The sequence below is a fragment of the Mus pahari genome, chromosome 17, assembly GCF_900095145.1.
Source record: "Mus pahari chromosome 17, PAHARI_EIJ_v1.1, whole genome shotgun sequence".
Classification (NCBI taxonomy): domain Eukaryota; kingdom Metazoa; phylum Chordata; class Mammalia; order Rodentia; family Muridae; genus Mus; species Mus pahari.
This window is the reverse complement of record NC_034606.1, coordinates 46272613-46295724: the sequence shown is the minus strand read 5'-3', so window position 1 is coordinate 46295724 and position 23112 is coordinate 46272613. Positions and strand designations below refer to the sequence as shown.

At 44.9% G+C, this 23112-nt stretch overlaps 1 protein-coding gene across 1 annotated transcript in view; it reads left to right on the top strand.

Annotated features, from left to right (window-relative positions):
• Positions 1-1265: 1265 nt before the first annotated feature.
• Positions 1266-23112, top strand: part of Mrtfa (myocardin related transcription factor A) — a 177761-nt gene continuing 155914 nt past the window's right edge. The window contains exon 1 of the mRNA XM_021216568.1: positions 1266-1516. The gene's annotated coding sequence lies outside the window, so the exon portion shown is untranslated. The remainder of the gene's footprint in view (positions 1517-23112) is intronic.

Below are 23112 nucleotides of genomic sequence, written 5' to 3'. Positions count from 1 at the left end.
TATGTAAGTACACTGTAGCTGTCCTCAGACACTCCAGAAGAGGGCGTCAGATCTTGTTACAGATGGTTGTGAGCCACCATGTGGTTGCTGGGATTTGAACTCCAGACCTTCGGAAGAGCAGTCGGGTGCTCTTACCCATTGAGCCAACTCACCAGCCCCCGTGATTTCTTAGTAAGCCCCCAAAAACTCATTGGTTTTCCACGTTGGATTCTGGGGCAATCATACTTCGGTTTATCCAGTTGGCGGTGCCCTAAAAGGAGGAGATAGATGTTTGTTTATATCTCCCAAGGGAAAGTGTTTCGGAAACACCAAGTTTGAATTATTTCTCCTTTTCAGTGCTCTCCCCCTTTGTTGGGAGAGCAACCATAGTTGCTCCATAGTGGCTCTTAGCAACTTGACGGGGTGGGCTTTGTTTAACTGGTCTCTCTTAGTAGGTAGTCTCTCTCTCTCTCTCTCTCTCTCTCTCTCTCTCTCTCTCTCTCTCTCTCTCACACACACACACACACACACACTTTTAGGCTACACACTAGCAGTTTAGAATTTTAAAGTTGGAAGAGCCGCCCAGATTCATTTAGTGCAGTGAGGCCCCGGATAAAATCTGGGTTCATTCACCCTTTCCCTCCAGCTGCAAGCACTTCCGCTGTTGATAAATAATCTCAACAGTCTAGGCAGGTAGGTGTCAATCCTTTTACCAGAGAAGAACCGACTCTGAGAAAGAAAGCGCTTGGCCACGGAAGGGCAGGGACATGACAGAGTTCAGGGCTCCAGGCCAGAGCGGAATTTATTGTGTCCTTTCGGGAAATGCGAATGTGAAATAATCGATTTGGGAGTCCCCGCGGAGCAAAGACAGGCGGAAGGACCGAGATGAAGACTGCAGGATTTTTGCAGTCAACCTCCAGGCTGGGCACCGAACCCTAGGTAGCTCCGCGGTCACCCTTCCTTTGACAGGGTGATCAGATGGGTTACGGTCTCTTTAAGACCCAGACTCCGCCCCCCGGCTCATCGCCGACCTCCTCCCACCTCTTGGCGGCCGCTCCGCCAGTTCCAGACTTTCCCTCAGCGATGAAGTCATCTCTCAGTTACCGATTGGCTGCTCTGTGCTGTCAGTCACAGGAAGTCGCGCCGCCGTACTAGCCTTCCTCGCGCCTCTTCCTTCGGCGAACGCCCCCTAAGTCGGGCCAGCCCTGGCGGCGCTAGGTTTCTGATTGGTCGACACGGCTGTCGCTCCCTGGCGGGGGGAGGGTGCGGAGGCGGGACCCGGTGTGGTGGGAGGGCCCGCAGCTTCCGTGGCTGAGTGGAGCCGGCGGCGGTCGTGTCTGCGGTGTCCCCGGCGGCGAGAACGACCGTCCCACCCTCCCCACCCCCTCGTTCCCGCTCGCCACGCTCCCTCGGCTTGAGCGGACCTCCCCCCATCTTGGTGCAGCCTAACTGGTCCTAGAGGCTCGGGAGGATACGTAAGCGGCTGGCACCGGAGTGGGGCGAGCCGCGGAGCCCGGGCCAGGAGGCGAACGAGGCGGTGAGTGAGAGTTCGGGCAGGGTCCCCCTCCCCCACAGGCCCCGCCCCGCTCGAGCATCCTTTCTCCCCGCGACCCTTCCGTGTGTGCCCTGGACCGGCCGGGCGTTGTGGGCTCCGAGCCCGGGATTGCCTCCCGCAGTCCTCCACTCCAGTCCCGCCCTTTCCCAAGGGGCTGGGGTCTCAAAGCCCTGGTCACTCGACCGGACAGTCGGGTGGCGACCGTGCACCTGTGCACCGCCTTGCAGGGCTGTGCTTGCTAGGGAGCAGCTAGGTTCCCGCCCTGGCTGCACCCCGAGTGTGTGTAATCTGCTTGGGACCGGTCGAGCGCTTTCTCCCGGCCCTTGTGCAAACCTGGAGGATCCGGGTGCAATCCGCAGGCTTCTCGTGGCAAGGAGGTTCACCTGGACCTGACGACGGTAGAGCAGCATGGGTGCCTCCAGGTCTACAGGGCTCCGCAGATTTGAAACTTGACCGCCAAAGAAGTGTCCGTCTCGTGTGTGTGTGGTGACTGTTTGTCTGTCTATGTACCTTTGATGACTTCCGCCCTCCTCGCACCATAAGAAAACACTAATACTATAGAGTGGTTAGTGCTGGAGCTTTTCTTGTTAGATTAGCAAACCTACGTTTAGATCGCTTATCTGGAAAATGGAACTAGCAATACCTATTACATTGGAATGTAGATGGTAAATGAAAGAATTCGTATAAAACGCTTGGAACGGTGTTCAACACATACAAGGAAGGGATCCAAGAAAAGACGAGTATCCTGATGTTGAGAACTGCTGGATAGGAGTATGAGTGCAGTATATATTGTCTTTGTCAGGATTTCTCTTTGTTAAATGACAGAACCAAAGGACGGATTGGTGGTCAGTTTACTGCTTGCCCGAATACTTGGCATAAAGTGTGTGAAGACTAAGAATGTGAACCTCATTACTTAAATATGATGAAATTACACCTATGCTTCATGGGTTTACATAGTTTTAAAATCCATAAAGTGTCCGGAATGTCCCCAGATTATAAGTTTTTGAGGTCTGAAGCTAAAGCCTGCAGCTCGATCTTTATGTTCAAGAAGTCAAACTTAAGGGCTTTACTGTAGAAGCCCCTTCCACCAAAAACGTCCACTTATGAAGTGTTATTGTTGAAAGTGAATCGCCTTCCAAGGGTAAAATGGTACAGCCAACTGGCCCACAGTCCCATCCCTGTAGGGAGGGGAACCCTTGGCTGAAAAACTGATTTTCATCTACTGGTGTTTGTCTCTTTCATAGCAAAGCAGAGGGCTTTCTGATAGTTGGCTGTTTTTTTTTTTTTTTTTTTGTTGTTGTTGTTGTTGTTGTTTTTAAAGTGGGGTCTTACTGTGTAGCTGTGGCTGGCCTGGAACTTATTAAGTAGATCAGGCTGGCCTTGGGTCCAGAGTTCTGCCTGCCTGCTGGTTTCTGAGTGCTGGGATTAAAGGCCTGTGCCTTGGAAAGACGGAGCCTGCTACTGCTTTCTTCAGAGAGAGATCCAAAGAAAAATGTTTGTAGTCCAGCGCTTGAGCTTGAATTTCGTTCAGTTCTTTGCCCGAATTTTTGAGAAGTGTCCTTTTTAACAAGGCCTTTCAGAGTCATATTCACTAGGGGAAGTTTTTAAATCATGAGAGAGAGAGAGAGAGAGAGAGAGAGAGAGAGAGAAGTGTAATGTGTCTCCCATCATCCAAAAGTATTTATTGCAGACTTTCCATGTCCTTAATACTCTGCCAAATGCTGCGAGGGAGGGATTCAGAAAAGTATAAAACAGGATCTTAGCCCATAAAGGGCAAAACCATAAAGTTTGGGTCACCCAGTAGTAATTATGGATACTTCTAAAGTAATGACTTCATTTATTCCTTCAGCAGACCCTTTGTTCCAAGGCATGTAATGTGCCGGGTGTTTTTCTGAGCTGAGATCAAGATGGGTCAGATATGGTCCCTGGTCTCGAGGGGCAGAAAGAGTGACAGGTGGTTCCAGTAAGGTGAAATAAAGTCTGGGTGCAAACCCAGAATTGTAGGAGAATGTCAAGACAGCTTTAAAAAAAAAAAAAAAAGAATTGATGGCAAAGTTTAAAGAGAAGATGGTGTTTGAGGTGTATCTTAATTCCACTGGACAAGATAAAGACCATCCCAGAAGGAGGAAACTGAGCTTGGCTTCCTGGCATTCCAGAAACAGTTATGAGCACTCAGGCCAGACAAAAGGAAGGAACTGAACAGTCCGTAACAGTGGTCCTCAACCTGTGGGTCATGACCCCTTCGGCAAACCACCTTCAAAAATATTTACATTGCAGTTCATAACAGTAGCAAAATCACAGTTATGAGGTAGCAACAAAAACAGTTTTATGGTTGGGAGTCACCTCAACATGAAGAATTAAAGGCCCGAAACACTAGGAAGGCAAGAACCACTGTTATAGCATTCCTTGATGCCCACTATGTAAAAGGCGTTAGTCAGGCTCTTTTGCCCCCTTTCAGGGCTGGTGTTTGAACACATGGCCTCATGCTTGCAAGAACACTCTACCAGCCCTGTGGTATTTTTTTTTTTTTTCAATTTTTTATTAGTATTTTCTTCATTACATTTCAAATGCTATCCGGAAAGTTCCCTATACTCCCCCCCCCCCCCCCCCGCCATGCTCCTCTACCCACCCACTCCCACTTCTTGGCCCTGGCATTCCCATGTACTGGGGCATATAAAGTTTGCAAGACCAAGGGGCCTCTCTTCCCAATGATGGCCGACTAGGCCATCTTCTGCTACATATGCAGCTAGAGACACGATCTCTGGGGCTACTGGTTAGTTCATAGTGTTGTTGCACCTATAAGGTTGCCTCTGTACCATGCTTTCTGTTGGATTTTGAAAGGCTTTAAAAACAGAAAAGGAAGACATGGATGGTTGCAGACATGGGGTGAACATTAGGCATGACTTACAGATGGACACACAGAGGAAGGAGGGTGGTCACTGTCGATGGGAGAGGTCTTTATGCAGTCTGGAAATCAAGGACACTTCCCAGGCATGGTGACTTACCCCTATAGCTCCATAATTCAGGAAACCAAGACAGGTAGATGGAGAAGAGTTCAAGGGCAGCGTTTCTCAAGAAAATAAAACAGCTGGAAAGGCGGTTCAGCAGTAAAGAGCCTTTGCTTGGAAAGAAAACAAGAAGAGACCGGGTTTGGATTTCAGCACCTATGAAACAAGCTGGCTTGGTCCCACCAATGCCAGTAACCCCAGAACTGAGGCAGAGGCAGACAGGAGGATCCCTGGGGCTTCCAGTCTGGGGTGGGAGGCAGGAAGCAAGCTTCGTGTTCAGGGAGAGACCCTGCCTCAAAGGAATAAGGCAGAGAGCAGCAGCAGATCTCAGACAACAGTCTTTGGCCTCTGTATTCTTGTGTACCTACATACTTATGCACACACCACATTCACAGACATATACATATTGAAAAGAGAAAAAACTCACAAAACAACCCACCCACCCCCTAAACAAGAAAATCAGTGAACTAGTCACTATTTTTAGAGGGTGGGGTGGGGTGGGAGGTGTTTCAAGATAGGGTAGCTCTGGCTGTCCTGGGACTCACTCTGTAGACCAGGCTGGCCTTGAACTCGTGAAATCTGCCTGCCTTTGCCTCCTGTGAGTCAGGCACTTGGGGGCAGCTTGGCTGAGTGGGCCAGGGACTTGAAAGAGACTGTGGTGTGTTAGGTGGTCGGGTAGTTACCTGAAAACCTAGCTGAGGCTGGCGGATCCTCCTCCATGTGACTGCCCATGGAGCTGACAGTTTGGTGCTTTCTAGAGGGTTGACCCAGTTCCTCCTCATAGTGCCTTTTCCAGAGTTTACCCAATGCTATCCTGGGTTTGTGCTTTAGGTTTAGAGGTCACAGACTATCATTTCTCCAGTATTCTGTTTCTTAATACATTGGGGGGAGGATGATATAAGAAATGAATGCCAGGTGGTAAGGATTCTGAGATGCTGCATTTAGGACCCAGGGCTTCATGCATGCTAGGTGAGTACTTTCCCACTGAGCCACACCTTCAGTATATATGGAACATTTTAAGCAGTCTGTCACCATTAACATTAAGGGCAAATATTTGGTCTTCTCTGTAAAGTAAGGTGGAGTTGTTTGTCTGGTACTGGAGAAAATGATAAGTTATCAGAATGATAGACAAGCAGCTGAAGAGTATTAATAGTTAGTGTGAATACTAGAGTCAGGCAGGTTGATGGAGTGGTGGCCCCACTCCTGGTTCTGTGGCTGGTGCTCGTTTTGTGACTTACTAGCTGTGAAATGGGGATGAAGATAGTATATGCTTTATATTGTTAAAATGGGGTTAAAAAAGTGTAAGCTTCTCAGAATAACTTTCCATCCCATTGTCATGATTTATGGTTCTTGGCAGTGGCGTATATGTTGACATGAGTGCATGAGGCTGGAGTCTGAAAGATGAATGAATGACTGTCGATTTTTTTTTTTTATTCAGAAGGATTCATTTAAATGTCGGCTATTGGTAGTTAGGTTTGTTTTTCTAGTTCAACTAGTCTAGATAATTCATATTCTCTCTCTCTCTCTCTCTCTCTCTCTCTCTCTCTCTCTCTCTCTCTTTCTGTATGTGTGTGTGGTGTGGTGTGGTGTGGTCAGGGGATAACTTGCAGGTTTTTTTCCCTTCCATCTGTGGATCTTGGAGATGGAATCCGCGTTGTCAAGACTTGGTGGTCGATGCCTTTATGCCCAGACCCATCTCGCCGTCTCCCGTAGGATAGCTAATGTTGATTTTGCAAAGTCGAGTGCAGTGCTAGTTGGTTTGCTCTGTAACGAGGTCTTGTCCTGGAACCCTGTGAGTAGTCAGGTTGACTTTGAGCTCTCAAGAGCCCATTGCTTCTACCTCCTGGTTTTGGGATTAGAGGCACACACCACCACACCCACCTCACCTCCCAGCAGCTTTATTGAGTTTAACTGCAGTTAAGGCAAGAGCACGGTTGCTTGCTAAGGGTGTGTGTTTCCCTTAGACTGTCCTTTGAATGGCTGAGTCATCCTTCTGCAGAGTGGGTTCAGATGCAGTACCTAGAGGTGCTGGGTCATCCTTCTGCAGAGTGGGTTCAGATGCAGTACCTAGAGGTGCTGGGTCATCCTTCTGCAGAGTGGGTTCAGATGCAGTACCTAGAGGTGCTGGGTCATCCTTCTGCAGAGTGGGTTCAGATGCAGTACCTAGAGGTGCTGGGTCATCCTTCTGCAGAGTGGGTTCAGATGCAGTACCTAGAGGTGCTGGGTCATCCTTCTGCAGAATGGGTTCAGATGCAGTACCTAGAGGTGCTGGGTCATCCTTCTCCAGAGTGGGTTCAGATGCAGTACCTAGAGGTGCTGGGTCATACTTCTGCAGAGTGGGTTCAGATGCAGTACTTAGAGGTGCTGGAAGAGAACTGAGAGGCGAAAGGAAGGACACAGGACAAGAAAAGGTGTGGCTAAGGCTTCAAGAGAAGTTACTCTGAGGGAATCGTAAAGGCACAGAAAGCAAAAGGAGCTGCCAGTGTGGAGTGTAGAAGTTTAGGAATTGAAAGAACGGATAGTGTGACAATTCCCCCTCCAGGAAGGGACAAATCCCTCACAGACATTAGTCCTTTTACATGGATTGCCTCAGGATGAAACTAACTTGTGGAAATAGAAATGAATTAAACTATCTGGGTCTTTGAAACCACAAAGTCATGATTTTTGTCTAACAGGAAAATATGGGTCAGATTTTTATTTTTGTGTGTGACAAGGACACCTGAATAGATATTTTTATGTGACATGATCCAGGTACCTCATACATAGACCTGCTGTCATTTCTCCTGTATCCCGTTTCTGATCCTCTTGCTTCCACCTTCCAATTGCTAAGATTATAGGCCTAAGCCACCACACCTTAATTAACTCTGTCCTGTCTGAAGATGGAAGACATTAGACTCCTTGTATGAAGGGGCCATGGGGCCAGGAGGGGAGCTCCTGAAGTAGTTCAGTTGTTGACGTTCAACTTTTTCATGGTGTAGTTTCTCAGGTGAAGTGATTTGAGGGTTCAATAGCCGAGTCTGGGCCACTCCCCCACCGTGGTTAAGCTACATGGACCCAGTGATGAGGGCACTGTACAGTCCTTGGAAGGAGTGTTCTGAAAAGTCTCTTTTTTTTTTTTCAAATATCTTATTTTTATTTTTGTGTTTGGTTTGTTACTCCTCACTCTTTGGGGGTAGGGTGTGGTGGTCAAGACAGGGTTTCTTTGTGTAGCCCTGGAACTACCTCTGTAGACTAGGCTTGTCTGGAACTCAGAGACCCGCCTGCCTCTGCCTCTTAAGTTCCAGGATTAAAGGAATGCTCCACCATGCTTGGCCCTCACTCTTCATATTATACATTTAGGAATCTCTCTTGCAAATGAGACCTGATGAGCGGCCCATGAATTTTTTATTTTTTAACTCCAGATTGGCCTTGAAGTTAAAATATGGCTGAGGTTAGCCTTGAACTCGTGACCCTCCTCCCTGTGCTTTCCCAGTGCTGGGGTTACTGCTCTAGATAGTTCATTTTGAAACCTAGAGTGTTCTTCAGTTTGTTTTTGTTTTTTTGTTTTTTTTGGTTTTTCGAGACAGGGTTTCTCTTTATAACCCTGGCTGTCCTGGAACTCACTTTGTAGACCAGGCTGGCCTCGAACTCAGAAATCCACCTGCCTCTGCCTCCTGAGTGCTGGGATTAAAGGCGTGTGCCACCATGCCCGGCTCGTTCTTCAGTTTTTACTTGAATTTGATATAGATGTGCTGTTTACAGGTCTCTGTCATCTTGGTGGCTTTGATTCTTTGACATTTTTGCTCAAATATTAAAAAACTGAATCTTAATGAGTATAATATGAAAAATGTCTGACTCTCCAAGTCCAGTAGCCAATAAAGTTACATCAAAAGTAAGGGCTGGGGGCTAGGACATGGCTTAGCAGTTAAGAGCACTGACTGCTCTTCCAGAGGACCCAGGTTTAATTCCCAGCACCTACATGGCAGCTCATAATGGTAACTCTTAAGACCTGACAGCCTCACACTGACATACATGCAAGCAAAACACCAATCACATAAAATAAAAATAAATTATTAAGGGAAGTATAAGGGCAGAACTAGAGTCACTCTTCCTTACTGTGGTGTTGTGTGGCTGTCATCAGCTCTCCACAGCGGGTCTCACAGTGGTAAGCAGTGCTGAGAGAGGAGCAAACTCAGGAAGGCCACAGCCAGTGTTTGGACCCTAGTGTCTGAATTAATGAGCTATACTGGCCACCGCCTCATGTCTCTGGCTGATCCTGTGCCGTCTCTGCATGGCTAGTGGGTAATGTCAGAGTGAGAGTTCTTTGTGACAATAGTCAAGGTGTTCTAACTTCCAAGATACTCCTGGTCCCATTCCTTATATGTGTTTAGTTGTCATTCCTGCAGTGGAGGCTTCACATCTTAAAACCACTTAATAAATACTTAACCAAATATGGGTATACTATATAATGTCCAAATTTTTAGAATTTTTTTGTTAGTGCTTCAGTGTCTTTTTAATTGTAAATTGTGTAAGTGATGCCAGGCTCTCTCTGTCATGGTTAGTTTGTACATATTTTCACTACCACAAAAATTTACAGGGACTTGGAAGGTTTTCCTCTCTTCATACTTTAGGATATACCATGTTGCCTTTGGTGTTAATGATGCTTGACACTTTAGTTTTTTTCCCTGTAGTATTGGGGATTGAACCCAAAGTACATGCTAGGCAAATATCCTACCACTAAGCTACACCTGAAGTCTAAATCATAACCTTTTTAATTTTTTGAGATAGGGTCTATCACAATAGGCCAGGCTGGCCTGAAGCTTGTATTGGGTAGCCTAGGCTAGTTTAGAACACTCAGCAGTCCTGTTATTTCAGCCTCCCAAGTTCTGAGAATACAGACATGAACTACCATACCTGGCTCTTAATTTTATATGTAGAAATTTAATGGCTATTTTTTAGTTTGCCATATGTGTGCTGTCATTCCTTTACAAAGTAGAAGTAAGGAGCTAGGGATATAGTTCAGTTAGTAGAGTGTTTTCCTGGCATGTACAGATTCTTGGGGCCAATCCCCAGTATCACATAGATCGGGTCTGGTGTCACATACTTATAATTTTAGACTGGGGAGGAGTGGCCAACTTGGGCAACATGAGATTCAGAAGGAAAAAGCTGAGGTGAGGCAGGAATTTAGACATTAAAAATGTGTTATTTTGGGCTGGTGAGATGGCTCAGTGGGTAAGAGCACCCGACTGCTCTTCCAAAGGTGCAGAGTTCAAATCCCAGCAACCACATGGTGGCTCACAACCATCCTGAACGAGATCTGACTCCCTCTTCTGGGGTGTCTGAGGACAGCTACAGTGTACTTACATATAATAAATAAATAAATCTTTAAAAAAAAAAATGTGTTATTTTGATTGGAGGCTGTGATGCAGGCCTTTAATCCAGCACTTGGGAGGTAGAGGCAAGTGGATCTCTGAGTTCACTGAATTGAGGCCAGCATGAGTTCTAGGATAGCCAAAGCTACACAGAGAAACCCTGACAAAAACAAAAACAAAACTCCCCAAACAGCAAACAAAAGTTATTTTTAACCCTTGCTGTAAGTGACGATCACTGTTTTAGATCAACCTTCCTTTGCCTCCTGAATGTTGGGATTAAAGTAGTATGTCACCACAGCAGCTATATTGTAGTTTTATCTTGATTGATTGATTGGGACAGGATTTTGCTTCATAGCCTAGGCTGACCTTGAGCTTGCTAGGCCAGCCTGGCCTTCAGGTCAGTTTCCTGCCTCAGCCTCTTAGGGGGAGTCCCAGTTAGGGCTTCCCTCTGCAGAAGCATCCCAGGGTAATGGCATTCATGCTGCTGTGGTTTATAAATCAGTGGCCTGCTTCACACTGCTGCTATGTCTCTTTCTGCCCAGACTTTTTTTTTTTTATCTCTGTTTTTAAAGTGAGAAAGGATGGCCTGGAATGGGGGCACAGCAAATGAAAGCATGTTATTAATATTTTGAAACAAAATACATTTTAGTAGTGGCTTATAGGAGGGTATGGTTCATTTTGTGTCCGTATTGATCTCTGTACATTGAATCAGGCAATTATTTTAAATCAGGAATTCCGTGGCACAATTACAATGCTTTCTTTTGTAACATTTATCTAAAAGCTGATTCTGAAGATAAACCTGAAAAAAAAAATCAAAATGCTTGAAGACTGGACATAACATTGGCAATTTGGGCAAGCCGTCCACGGCATTTTATTTTCAACATGTCTAGTAACCCGTTGGGTGCCTAAATACAACTGAGCTAATTCCAGTGTACCTTTGTTCTGTTTGGAGAGTGGTAAGGGACGTTTGAATGCTCTGCAACACTTCATGAAGTGAGCATAGAAAACTCAGAAGGCTCCTGCTGGAGCCAAAGCTCTCGGAAGTTAGCGTTCTCATTGCTCACCCACCCGCCTTTCCCGTGTGGCAGGTCTCTCCAATCATCAGTCTGGATCACACTAGCCACAGTCACTTTTTTAAATGTCTAGTTTGCATGTGTATGCGTGTTTGTATGCTGTACATGTGCACATTTGTATGGAGATCAGAGATAATGTTGGTCCCATTCCTCAGGTACTGGGTATGTCAGGGCTCTCTAGAGGAACAGAACTTATAAAATGAATCTTTCTGTGTATATATACACATATAATGTATGTACATAGTCACATATATGTACATATATTTGTATGTATATGAATACTTATGTACATATATATGTTTGTAAATGGGTATATACATCTATACTTACATATGTACACACACATACACACATATGAAGGGTATTTATTAGAGCGGCTTACAGGTTTTGTTCCAGTCAGTCCAAAAATGACTTTTTACCAATGGAAGGTCCAAGGATCCAGTAGTTTTTCAGTCCACAAGGCTAGGTGTCTCAGCTGGCCTTGAGTATTTGCTGGAGTCCTGAAGACGTAGGGTCTGAAGCCAGTGGAGGACTACACTTGCCAGCAAGAGCCAGAACAAGCAGGCAATGAGCAAAGGACTCCTTCCCGTCCTTTATGTTGGCTGCCAGCAGGTGTGTCCAGATTAAAGGTGGCTCTTTCTATCTCTCAAAAGATCTGGATTAAAGGTGGGTTTTCCTACTTGAAGTGATGTAAGAAAAACCCCTCACAGGTGTGCCCAGCCACTTAGGTTTGAGTTAATACCAGATGTAGTCAAGTTGCCAACCAGGAGTGGCCCACAGGTGACTTCCCACTCTTGTTTTCCACAGGGTCTCATTGGTCTAGAACTTTGCCAAGTAGGCTACACTAACTGGTGTGAGCTTTCAGTGGTGTGCCTCCCTCTGCACCCCATCTCCACACTGCTAGGCTTATAGGCATATGTCACGGTGTCCAGTGTTTGTTTGTTGTTTGTTTTTAACATGGGTTTTGTAGTGTGAACTCAGGTCCTCACGCCTTGGAGGCAAGTACTTTACTAACTTCGTCACCATCTCTCACCCCTGTCTAGTTACTTACGCCTGTCTTTCTGTGATGTTAGGGTCCAAAGCTATCCCTTTCCTGCTGCTCTATGCTCAGCATCAGCGTAGTGGCTGTCATGCTGCGTAGTAGAGCTCTGTAAACACTCAACTGATGACTGGCACTTCACTTTCTGATCCTGTCTCTTTAGGCTTAAAGGACAGAGTGCTAAGTATATTTCCTTTGGCTCACGTGCCCTTCAACATGTTTTCTTGCAGATCTGTCATGTTCTTATTTGAATTTTTATGTATAGAAGATTAGAGCTAAACACGGTAAGGACAGCATACAGCCAGTAAGAAAACCAGAAAAAGCAGAAGAGTGATCAGATTCAGTGATGAGAATCCTTTCTCTGTCCACCCTCAGTCAGCTAAACAGTTTTCACGGTGGTTGCCCTGACATGGGTATTGCGGAGTCAGCATGTTCTCCCTAGTTTCCTGAGGTGGCAGACTTCAGGCCAGAGCCGTGCCCTCTCCTCAGTGTCTCCTACTTCACAGGAGCCAGTCCTCAGCAGTGTTGTTAATTCTGTCTTCAGCACACACGTCTGTCATCACATCGCTTTCCCTCCCCCCCAGTCCCCAGGTCTAAGCAGGCTCTGTTAAGTTACTGTGCTGCAGTGCTGTGGCAGGTCTCTGTGTTCACCCTTCTTCTTTTAAAGACTAGGAGGTCAGATGTGGGAAGTCAGACCCTCTGGCCAGAATCAAAGCGTCACAAGGGCCACATTCTTTCAGAAGCTTTAGGTGGGGGACTTCTGGTGGCCACTGGTGTTTCTTGGTTTGTAGAAGTGTCCAGTATACATTAGCCTTGAAATGTTTACTGCTATTTTTTCCTATTTGTCAAAGTTCTTTCTTCCTCTTCTTTTACAGGACCTATGACTCTCTTTAGACTCATGAGCCTACCTGACAATCCAGGCTGATCTCCCCATTACAAACTCCTTAATTCAATTATAAAGATTCACCTTCTCTTTTCATTGTCTCCCCTCCTCTTGATTTAAAGTCCCAGGCACTGGTTATAGGAATTCGGATGTGGCTATTTGGACGTCATTTTTAGCTTCTTGTAGTCTGTTCTCTGCCCTCTAGAAGTTCCTTACTGTCCCACGTTAAAATACATTAATTCATTCCAGTGGCCCTGAAAATCTCAACCCAGTACAACTTCAGTCTGAGCTAATGCCTCTGCAATCTCATTTGTGCATCAGCAGCTCCGAGATACCAGTTCTTTAAAATTATTAAAAATTACCTTTTTAGCGTGCTTGTGTGCCTGTGTTTGCACACATGTGCTGCGGTGCAAATGTAGAGTTCAGAGGCAATTTGCAGCTCTTGGCTCTCTCCACCGTGAAGTTCCCAAGGATTGAACTTGGATGGTCAGGCTCTGGAGCAGGTGCTCTTTGAGTCATGTTGCTGGACCCCAAAATAAAACGTGATATCATCAAAAGGGGGAAGCTGTCTGTTCTCTGGGACAAGTGCAGAAGGCACAGTATAGCAGTTATGAATGTTTCCATAATGAGGGATGGAGGAAGGGGGGGAGTGAGAGAGGGAGAGGGAGAGAATATGCAAGAGCCTCAGGCATTTTCAGAACCTGGCAGGGAACCTGACTTGGCAGGTTCCAAAGTCTGGGAGTACTTCTCTGTAACTTGAGACTGCCCTCGTTGCCTATGGCTTTGGTATCCACTCTTCCTCCTCTTTACCTGAAGAGTAGTGTATCTTTGCAATTGAATTGGTTTTTTCCCTCTGTTAAGTGGTAATAAATTTGGTATTATTAATACCAAATTGTAATTGCTGAGAAGCAGTTAAAATATAGTTAATGTTTCCCACCATAGCTATTTTCTAGTGTATTGTTAGCAGTATTGGGCACATTCTTGTCATTATACAACTGTCCATCATCACCCTCCATCCTGAGCCCCCTTATCTTGCAGAGTTGCAGCTCTATGACCACTAACAATAAAACTTCCCTTTCTACTCTGCCTCCAGCACTGGCAATTGGTCTTATACTTTTGTTAGGATGTGTGTGTGTGTGTGTGTGTTGTGTACACACTAGTGTGTACAAGTGCTCATGTCTGTGCAAATGCAGAGGTCATAGGAAGACATTATGTGTCCTGTTCTATCACTTTCCATTCATTCTGTCAGGATCTCTCAGTGTATCTGGAGTGATGCTGCCTGCCATAGGCCTGAGCAGTTCTCTTGTCTATACCCACAGCAGTACTAGGATTGCAGATGTGCACACGCCCAACTTTTTCTGTGGGTGTTGGGGTCTGAGGTTGCATCCTCCTGCAGGTGCTTGTGCTCACTGATGCATTTCTGTAGCTTCTTTTGCCGTGCTTTTACTGCTGTAAGTACCTCATATTTATGGAAGCATGTAATATTTGTCTCTTGAGGTTGGTTTAGTTCACTTAGCATAATGTATTCAAGATTTACCCATGTCACACTTTCCTCTCCGCTGTGCTGACTAGATGGCTCAGCAAATAAAGGCACTTACATTCAAGTCTGATGACTTGGGTTTCATTTCCAGAACTCACATGGTAAAAGAGAACCCAGTCCCTCAGGATATCCTGACATCCACACTCATGCTGTGTCATGAATGCATTCACCCACACACATGCTGTGTCATGAGTACATTCACACACACACATGCTATGTCATGAATGCATTCACACACACACATGCTGTGTCATGAGTGCATTCACCCACACACATGCTGTGTCATGAGTGCATTCACACGTGTATATACTAAATGAATGTTAGGAAAAAATTCTGGGTGTGCTGGTTAGTTTTATGTCATCTTGAGTCAAGCTATGGACATCTGAGAGTAGGGAACCTAGATTGAGAAAATGCCTCCATAGGATCATGATGTAGGCCAGCCTGGAGGGCATTTTCTTTCTTAGTGATTGACGGGGAAGGGCCCAGCCCATTGTGGGTGGGGCTGTCCCTGGGCTGGTGGTCCTGAGGTCTGTAAGTGAGCAAACCACAAGGAAGGAGTCAGTAAGCAGCACCCTCCATGGCCTGGGCATCAGCTCCTGCCTGCAAGTTCCTGCCCTGCGTGAGTTCCTGTCCTGACTTCTTTGATAAACTGTGATCACAGCAAGAGTAATCCTGACTATTCAACTCTGCACCACAGAGATGGGTGGGTAACATGGGTAAAGGCACTTACCTCCATGCCCGATGACCCGAGTGTGATCTCTGAGGACCCACGTGGTAGAAAGAGAGAATGGACTCCTGAAAGTTGTGCTCTGACCTCCATGTGTGCTGTGGTATGTGTGTGCCCACATACAGCCCCATACCACACATGTATAAATATAAATAAGTACTCTTTAACTACCAGGGCAGTAGTGTTGCACACCTTTAAACACTTAGGAGGTAGGCAGGTGAATCTCCTTGAGTTTGAGGCCAGCCTGGTCTACAGAGTTTGTTTGGTCTATAGATACAAAGAACCCTGTCTTGGGGAAAAAAAAAAAAAAAAAAAAAAAAGGTATTCTTTAAACTAAGTCCCTCCCTGTCAGTGTTCTGAGTAGTTCCATTGGTCTGGTTCTTCCATGTAGAATTCTGATAGCCACCGGTGCTGGGGTGCAACCATGGAGTCCTGACATGATTGATCTCTATTTCACTTTGTCCTTTAAGCCAAAGCGTGCAGTATTTCTGCTCATAAAGCATTCTCAGAAACTTTGTGGGTCTCTTGTGTATATCTCAGGAATTCTTATTAGTCAAGAGGGTCCTCCATAGAGCCTTGCTGGATAACCTCATCTCTATTCTTAGCTTCTGCTTAGGGTTGAATGAGTCACAGACTTTAACTCTAGTGAAAGGTTGTTCACTCACACCCGTAGCTTCTCCTCCATCAAATGCTTTCTTAATAGTGAATCTCTAATTTTATCATCTTTTGTGATCAAGATAAACTGAGAATTTTCTATATCATCAAGTCAGATTCTCTCTCTCTCTCTCTCTCTCTCTTTTTATTTTTTGGTTTTTCAAGACAGGGTTTCTCTGTGTAGCCCTGGTTTTCCCAGAACTCACTCTGTAGACCAGGCTGACCTCAAATTCAGAAATCCACCTGCCTCTGCCTCCCAAGTGCTGGGATTAAAGGCGTGTGCTACCACTGCCTGGCCAATTTTCTCTTTTAAAAAAAAATTTAAAAGTTTGAATGTGTTTTTGTGTGTCTGTCTGTATGCCATATCTGTGCAGGTGCCCTTGGCTGCTAAAAGGCATCATATATATCCCTTGGAGCTGGCGTTCTAGGCAGTTGTGAGCTGACCGGCGAAGCTGGGGACCAAACATGGGACTTCTGCAAGAGTAGCAATAACAGGCACTGAGCTTTGTCTCCAGCTATTAGATCTGTTTTTCATTTAACAATTTTTTTTTTTTTTTTTTGGTTTTTCAAGATAGAGTTTCTCTGTATAGCCTTGGCTGTCCTGGAACTCACTCTGTAGACCAGGCTGGCCTTGAACTCAGAAATTTGCCTGCCTCTGCCTCCGGAGTGCTGGGATCAAAGGCGTGCGCCACCACGCCCAGCCCTCATTTAACATTTCTATCATTAGTTTTTCCCTTACATGATATTGTAAACAGTAATAAGAAACTAGGCTATAGATTTAGGATATTGCTCAGAAATCTCACTAAGTCTGTGTTTGAAAGTTCCACTTCTTACAGGTCAGCTCTATTTTCTCTTTTTACAGATTGTTTCTCCTCCCTTCTTAGTTCCTGGAGGTTCCTGTAACCCTCATAGACTCTCCTGAAAGGTATTTGTACCCTGGTTTCTCCTGGTGGAGGTGTTGCTATCCTCTAGTGTTTTACCTTTTGTGAGACATGGTCTCACCGTGGAACTCTGGCTGGCCTGGAACTCACAAGAGATCTGCCAGTCTCTGCCTGTGGAGCCCTGAGATTAAAGGCATGTGCTACCATCCTCAGTTGGATGTTTATATGCTCTAAAACAGTGTATGCCTTCTCTGCTGTGCGTCTGCTGTCTTGCTTTTGATCCCTCACAGATTCATCTCTCACGTGTGCACTTCTGTCAGCAGCCTGTTCAGGGCAATCTGGACTCTTCCCATTGTGCTTCTGAACATCTTCCCAGACTCTTCATTTCCAAGTCAAAGACACTAAGCAGTTTTAACACAACATCTGACTTGCAGGCACCAAAATGTATTAGTTAGCCTTGGAGAAACAGAGCCAGGACGGAGATCTCCTGAAAGGCTATGGTGGGGCTTGGGTCACGTGGTTACGAGGGCTGGCTTAAGTTTAATATAGACTTGGCTGTCAGAAGGACAGGGCCGGGCTCTTGTCAGGAGGTGAGGCTGCTGCTGCTGCTGCTGCCCAAAGGTGGGATTTCTTCTAGGAATCTGAAGTTCTGCCTTTTAAAACATTTATTTATCTTTTGGATAGGGTCTTGGTGTGTAGCACAGGCTAGACTAAGATTTCTGCCTTCCTTCAGAAGCCCCTAAGTCCTGGTATACACTTGTTAGTGTTGTCCGTCGCAGCTGCACTAGCACGTCCAGCAGCTGCTCTTAGGCTTCAGTGAATCGAATCCAGCACATCCACATTACGTAAACTGGCTTTCTCTGCCAGGATGGACTGATTATGGACATTAGATGTCAACAAAATATCTTCACTCGAGCCTGAATGTATGCTTGAGTAACTGGGAGCTTAAGTTTAAGAGTTCCCTATCACAAAGACAAAGAAAAAAAAAGAAAAAAAAAAAAAAAGAGTTCCCTATCAAGTCATCTGTCACCCCAGCACTTGGGAATTAAAGTCAAGAAGCTCTTAAGTTCAGGGCAAGCCTGAGCTACATAGCAGGGTCTGTCTCTGCTATGTAAAACCAACGGCTGGGGATTTCTTTCACTGGTCGAATGTTGGCTTAGTTCAAGGCCTTCGCTGAAATCCCTCATGGTGCATAAATCAAACCCCAAACCTCAGCACATCCGTATGAACACCTCACTGTTATTATAATAACTTCCTTTGAACTGGATTGTCCATTTTTTTCTTCTTGATCTGTGTACATATGTATGCATGCATGCATGAATGAATTTTAGTGGGGTCTCATTATATATCCCTGCAAACTGGAAAACCCAAGTTTAATCCCCAGAACCTGAGTAAAAGTGCAAGAAGAGACCTGACTGTACAGAGGTTGTTTGTCCTCTGACCTCTGTATGCCCAGGCACACGTACACACACACACTTGTTTAAAAGAAAAGTAATGGTCATACAAGAGTGTAAGCTGATCAAAACTTAATTGCAGTTGTACATTAAGACTTTTTTCATGTATGTAAGCTATACCTTATGTTTGTGTCAGTGTGCGTGTTGATTTATGTATATGTGTACATATTTACAGGTGCTCACATAGGCTAGAAGGGAGCGTCGGCTCTCGTGGAGTTGGACTTAGAGGTGTTTGTGAGCCCCCGATGTGGGTGCTGAGATCTGAACTCCACACTACTGAAAAAGCAGTAAGCATTCTTAACTTCTGACCCATCTAGTTAGCCCTATCAAATATACTTCAAAGGTGGTTTAAAAAATACTCTGCAGGTGAACACTTGAGACTATTAAAAAAAGATGCGTTTTAAAAGTATCTGTGTATCTGAGTGCAGGCACATGTGTATTACAGCACACATGAGGTCAGGGGACACCACTGTGTGCTGGTCTTCACCTTTTGACTTGTTTAAAGCAGCTCTGTGTTGTTTGCTGTTGTGTACATCATGTCCCACAAGCACCCTGGCGTCCTCCTGTCTCTGCTTCCCATCTTGGCATAGAATTATAGATATGTTCAACTGCCTGGCTTTATCTGGATTCTGGGGTTTGAACTCAGGTCTTTACACTTGCCTGGCAAGAAATTTACTCATTGAGCCATCTTCCTAGCGTCATAAAAGATGTTTGTATGTGTGTCATGTTTGGTTTGGTCCTGTAGTCTCTAAGTGCTGATTTCCACTTTTCCTGCATATGGCCTGTACAGAGACCTCACATTTCTGCTGAGTGAAGGGCTGAGTAAATGACCTGCCCTCTTGCAGCTTCACTGGGATGGTGCATGCAGCTCATGCTTCCCCGAGTTTTCCGAGGCTGGCCACTCTGATGGAGATGCTTTGTGTGGCTTCCTCTGGCCACACATAATACACAGATACACACATAAAACACCCATACACATAAAATGAAAATGAATAAAACCAAGGTGGGCGTGTCTGTGTGGAGCTACATAATGTGTTCAGAGTCCGTAGTGGACACAGAGTGTGTTAAGTAACTGTGGACCTGGCCTTTTCTCCTCCACCTTTACTTGGCACACTCTCCTGAAAAGAGAGCCAGGGAGATTAAGAATGGCTCCTATCTGATAATAGCTTAGTAACCTAAGAAGAGGCATTTCCCACGGCTGCAATTAGAGTCCAGTAAAAGCCTAGTAAGCTGCCTTTACCTCTGCAGTAGTCTGTTTGCCTCCGCTGACACGTGTCAGAGGGACGGAGCAAGAGCAACATAATAGGAATATGGAAATGAGGAAAAGAGAGTTTGTGTTGGAATGCGGAATGTGTATAGCTTAAGTACTTCTAATTTGCAAAAAGCTATTTGTCCTCGGGACTCAAGCCCAGGCTTAATACCATGCTAAAGGAGGAGGAAATGGGTCTGTGTTTTAAGTTACCAAGAGTGTCATGTCAGGAAGTGGCAGAGATTTATGTCATTTAGAATGTGTTACATCTAATGCATGTTTGATAGTTTCATACTATCAAAGAGTTAAATATAGGTGAAGTTTGTATTCCCACTGTAAGTGGTGTGTGTGCTTGGAGTCCAGTTCTCCATGTCCTTACCATGTGAGGTGGTAGTCTTTGTGTGTTTAATGTTCTCACGTGTAATTGGCAGCACAGTGCCAGGTCCAGTTGTTACACTACTAACTTTCCCACAACGTTGTCTGTAAGGTATCAGTACTTTGTTTTGACTCATTACCATAAATTCTGTAAAGGCAGGGAAGGACCTTGTCCATGCTCAGTACTCTGTGACTGAAGAACAGCATTTGGTAGCAAGTAGCGAATGAGTAGATAATGAGGAACAGTGATTAGTAATGTGTGAGACAAGAGGAGCACATACACGTAAAACACCATTCTCTGAGATGTGGCAGCAGGTACTAGAGAGCTGAGCTGGCCAGTGGATTGTTCGTGCCCTTGAGGTCAAAATCCTCATTCTGAGACTGGACCACTTTTCTAGAGAACCAGGGTTCAGTTTCCAGCACCAGCATGGTAGATAGCTCACAACCATCTGTAACTGCAGTTCCAGGGGATCTAGTATCCTTCTCTGGTCTCTGAAGGCAACAGGCATGCATATGCTACACAGACATACATGCAGCAGAACACCCATACGTATAAAGTAATAAAACAACAACAAAAGAAAGAGACAATTCCCATTCTGTGAGTAATAAGCTTTGGAACATTGATATTGTTACGCATGCTGCCTGAGCTCGCTCTGAGGTGTTTCCTCTGTTAAACTGGACTGTTGAGTTAGATGTCTGCTAAGGCCCTTCTGTGGTTTATGTCTGATCTTTAGAGTTGTTCCTGTACTTGTTCCAGTCACGACCATGTCATGCTATCTCAGCATTACTTACATAAGAACTGTCAATCTCAGAATCAATTTCAGAAGTATTTCAGTGGTAGAGTTGTCTTAAAATAGTTTTATAAAATAATTTTTACTTGATAATTTAAGATTGATTTAAAATGTTTTATAGATTTATGTGTATGTTTTGCCTGCTTGTATGAATGTGTACAGCTTAATATGTCTGGTGCCCAGAGATACATGAGGGCATCTGATCCCCTGAAATTGGAGTTATGTATGGTTGTGAACTACCATGTATATGTGGATGCTTGAAACAGAACCTGGGTCCTCTGTAAGAGCAACAGGTGCCTTTATTCGCTGAACTATCTCTCCACCCCCTATTTGACATCTCTTAAATATAAATATAAATATAAATATGCACACACACACATACAATCATTTTACTCCTTCCACTCCCTCTATCCTCTCCTCCTAACACATTCCCCGCTTATTTTCATCTCTTTTTTTACCCCCTGAAGTAAACCACTGTTTTTTTTTTCTTCGAGACAGGGTTTCTCTATGTAGTCCTAGCTGTCTTGGAACTCACTCTGTAGACCAGTCTAGCCTCGAACTCAGAAATCTGCCTTCCTCTGCCTCCCAAGCGCTGGGATTAAAGGCGTGCGTCACTACTGCCCAGCACCACTGAGTTTTATTAAGGCTGCTTGCTTGTGAGGTTATTACTGGGTCATGGACAGTTAACCAGTGTATATACTACTGAAGAAAAGTAAGTTTTTAAAAAGAATAAAAAATTTATTTGTAGTCGGGCGTGGCTGTTCTGCTGATCGATGGAAGAAACAAAATAATCTGTAAGAGCAAACCTCTGAGTTTTAAGGTGTGGCAGTTATGCCCCTCATATTCTTTGTAAATATGGGATGAGTTTGCAAATTGTGTGACTAGGCTTGAAAGAAAGTATTAGACCAGTGTGCCCATTAAATAGAGGCTTGAGTTCAGCTGGAATTTCTGAAGTTTAGATCTTTGTTTAAATGTTTGTTTAATGAGAGGAGTGAAGTAATGTGCTGAGGTAATGTAAGCTGGGTCTCTTCATCAGTGTTCCAGGAGACACTGTAGGCTGCTGCCAGGAAAGTGGGCTGTAACTGTGCTCAGCACTCTGAGGTGGTTTTGGTTCTTCTCTGCTGAAGCTTTGGTTCTTACACACCGATGGCTTAAGAAAGAAGCAAAGCAGTTGGGTGACAGTGTACCCCTGGGAAGGGATTGATGTCGTGCTTAGGAGATCACTTAGCTTTTCAGTAGGGATTGTTAGGCAGGCTACCTCATATGCTCAGCCTTCTTACGCCACTCACTAGATTTTGATGCATCCCCAGGGCTTCTCATCAGAGGCCGCCACTGATCTTGGACATTTTCTCCAAAATTGGGAACTAAATACATGATTTTTCTTTATAAACAGTAACTTTATAGTACCAACAGAAATATTTTCCTTACATGCTGTTTTTTAAGTAATTTGAGTCAAATTTCTCTGACTATGACTTTATTGGGCCCTTTCTTAAGCTTATTGAACTTTATGCCCTGAGACTGGCAGTGGAGTTTATTTTTCTTATCATTTGCAAATGCTGTTAGAAATTTATTCTTGTACAGACTTTGGAATGTGAAATAAATTTTACACAGAATTAGTAAGTTTGCTTTAGGCAGCTTCCTGAGACCTTGCAAATTCAGACAAGAAAATGAGAATTGCTTTCATAGTGGAGTTCCCACCTGGAACATAGTTGGCAGAAGCAAGGGAACCTTGCTCAATCACATTCCTTATCAACTATTCATTGACACTGTCTGCAAGTGCTCTGAAGGAAGTCTCGAGATCCTTTCCTGTCTGTCAAAAGCTGATCGTGGGAGAGGAGGGGAGGGAAGGGGAGGGGAAGGGTGTGTGTGTGTGTGTGTGTGTGTGTGTGTGGAGAGAGAGAGAGAGAGAGAGAGAGAGAGAGAGAGAGAGAGAGAGAGAGAGAGACCAACACTAAGGAAACCTGCTACTTTGCATAGTGATAAAAAAAAGTGATGATGAACTAGGGCCGGATAAATAGATGAAAACCTGGTGTTGGCAGTTGGAGAACTCTTAAGAGTGGAGTCGAGGCATGTGTGCTTGTTTGAGCTTCTGAGAGACCCAAGAGTCACGGCCTGTTGGTTGTAAGCATTAAACATACACACATAGGACAAACCACACAGGTGAAGGCTGAACTAAGTGGCTGTTTACATAATGGCTTATTTCTGTTGCTTAGGAAAGTGAGAAACTTGAGATCTTCGGGCAGTGTGGGTCAGAGGTCATTTTTTCACCAGCTACACTCACTCATTCTTGGTTTGCTTTGCTCTTCTAAAAGAAACCTTAAAAAAAAAAACAATACTTGGAATTTATTAAGCAAAAATTTCCCCCACATACCTGCCTTCCAGACAGGGTTTCTCTATGTAGCCCTGGCTGTCCTGGAACTCACTCTGTAGACCAGGCTGTCCTTGAACTCAGAGATCTGTCTGCCTCTGCCTCCCAAGTGCTGGCATTAAAGGCGTGCGCCATCACCATCCTGCCCACCATATCATGTTCTTTAAAAATAATATTTACAGTAT